Source organism: Lissotriton vulgaris, chromosome 3_1, assembly GCF_964263255.1.
Source record: "Lissotriton vulgaris chromosome 3_1, aLisVul1.2, whole genome shotgun sequence".
Lineage (NCBI taxonomy): Eukaryota > Metazoa > Chordata > Amphibia > Caudata > Salamandridae > Lissotriton > Lissotriton vulgaris.
This window is the reverse complement of record NC_141689.1, coordinates 173,631,084-173,633,673: the sequence shown is the minus strand read 5'-3', so window position 1 is coordinate 173,633,673 and position 2,590 is coordinate 173,631,084. Positions and strand designations below refer to the sequence as shown.

At 56.5% G+C, this 2,590-nt stretch overlaps 1 non-coding gene across 1 annotated transcript; it reads right to left on the bottom strand.

The window, feature by feature from the left end:
- Positions 1-503: 503 nt before the first annotated feature.
- Positions 504-610, bottom strand: LOC147726166 (U6 spliceosomal RNA). The gene has a single exon (XR_015309679.1). It is a non-coding gene; the product is annotated as a U6 spliceosomal RNA (small nuclear RNA).
- Positions 611-2,590: the final 1,980 nt, after the last annotated feature.

The window sequence follows — 2,590 nt, the reverse complement described above, 5'->3', positions numbered from 1 at the left end:
AGGCGAACAAGAGGCCTGAACACGGCAAAGCCCCGGCAGCCAGCTCCCACAACCAGGACCAGCCCATGAAGAAAAACGGGGTGAAACAGCCAGAGCGGGGACCAACAGCAAAACAAGGCCCGCACCGGCACATGGAAAAAGCAGCACCGATCAGGGAAGGGCACAGGTGCACGAGCAGCCAAAGCCAACCCAGAACACCTACAGACAGGCGAGGGACAGGGAAAGGCACACGGCACCCCAGTGCCCGAGACCAACAGCCAAAAAACCCACCCGTAGCCCGTCAAATAAAGAACAGCATCCCAGGGACGCCAACCCCCGAAACCCAACAGGCCGAGCGTGGAAAGGCCAGGGCAAAAAAGGGACAGAGAGGGCACCAGACACGTGCGACAGGGAGTGCGACCAGCAGAACCAACCCAGTAGCACCCACCAACAGAACAACCATGCACGTCACAGGAAGGAGCAGGGGGTCCGCCCGGACAAGACGGCACAACATGAGCATAAGAAACTCCATGGAACGCATCACGAAAGTGCGTGTCATCCCTGCGCAGGGGCCATGCCAATCGGCACTGTATCGTTCCAATGTAAGTATACGTGCTGCCGAAGCGAGCACCAAAAAGGTACATGGAGGGTCGGACACGCGGTGCCAGAACAGGGACCAGAACCAGGACCCTCAGACCAAAAGACAGACGCTCAACAGACTGAGCAATCCAGGCCAAAAACAGAACGAAGGAAAGATACACCAGCAAGGGCAGGCCGAACACTAGGACAGCAGAGCGACCAAAGGCACACAAACGCACCCCCCACCAAGCCCCCGTAGGAAGGAAGCAGCGCGGGGCACCCAAAGGCAGCAGCAGCCATCCCAAAGGAAGAAGGGAAAAAGGGCCGCCCGCCACCACAGCAGGCCAGACACCAGCAGGGCATCAGGATCCCCTAGCAGAAAAAAAAGGGGAAGAAAACAGCCAGAGCGGGGGCCACTCAGTCCAACAAGGCCCCCACCGCAACCCTGTGGAAAAAACTGCACAAACACCACCGTCCTCCCGTGACAAAGCAGGGAAGAAAAACGGAACCCCAGCGCACGAGACCACAGCAGTGCAAGGGCAAATAATACTAGCAAGCAGCCACAGCAGCGGGGCAACAGGGCGTAGAAATAACAGATGCATATGGATACCCAACACAAGGTACACAGAAAGCATCCCATGAGGCCCCATGTCATAAACCCAAAGAATATCGGGCACACCCCTCCCCACAATCATGGCGCGTCACCGTGAATGACCAGCAAACGGCAACAAGACGACAGAGTTACACCAACCACCGAACTCTGTCCTGCAGCAGCCCCTCGAACCGCTGGGAAGATCCGTGGCGCCGCAGCTCCGCAGCTAGGGGAGCAAGGAACCTGAAAAGGGAGAGAAAACACGGACACAGCAGGCATAAGCGAGGCCAAACAACGCACACACCACACCGGCAAGGCAAACAGAACCGGGAGCGCGGCAGACGCCCGGACCCGGGCGGCGCTCGTGTCCTGAGCAAGTCCCAAACCCCAACAGTCAGTGGGGAACCAGTCCGCAGCCAGGCAAAGTAATCCGCGGCCAGACCCTGCCCCACAACGAGCACGGAGTGCAAAAGCGGCCGGAGCCGCCGTCCCCGGGACCGGGCAGCACCAGCAATTGGTAACAGGGCGCCAAGAAGCAGCAAGAGTAACAAAAAAACTCCGCAAGCGGAACTCACCCAGAGTGGGGGCCAACCCCAGGAACAAGGCCCCCACACCAACAGCAAGGAAACCAGGAAACCGGCAGGAGCACATCCAGCGAGGCACGCCTCCCCGGCCAGGCTCGGGGAGCCGAGCCCTCGACCCGGAAACAACTTCCCGGGAACTCCAGCCCCAGCCGCAAAGGACCGGCAGGTGCACGAAGTGCACAGCAGAAACACCGGCTCCAAGACAGACTGACTACCAGCAAGCCCGGCAGGCCAGGAGGCAGTCCAGGGACCCCGCGCCCAAACAGCCAGGCAGCAGGGCGGGGGGGAAGAATAGAAGCCACTCAAGCCCAGCAGGAGCAGCACCAGCACACCACCCATTCTGTCGACAGACAGAAAAAAAGAACAGGAGGTCTGCTGGGTAAGTACTGCTTATGTACTCCCGGGGGGAGGGGCAGTATTAGTGTCCCAGCATGCCTCTTGTTGTTTTTTTCTGTCAGGAGATGGACATCTCCACATGTTTATTATGAAGGTGTCGAGGACGGAGGGACCCGGGGGTAATGGGGATTAACGCCTCTTCTAATGATCCCAAATGAATATTATTGTATATTAGCAGCAGCATAGACATGTGTGACGAGTAATGTAACATTAGTAGATTGGGAGCCAGAGCTTGGTGTTGGCAAAGCCTACAATTTAGCAAACCACAGGAAAAACATTTTGTGCTTTAGGGTCACCATCTTGAAAGCCTGCTCAAATATATTTGATACGGTGACAGCAATAAGGGAGCCACGAGAAATAATTGCACATTTTGCAGATGATGAGGAGCCATGCTAACAAATAACATCAAAGCAGATGATGTCAATCAAGATAAGTAATTAGTTTTAGATATAGTGCACCA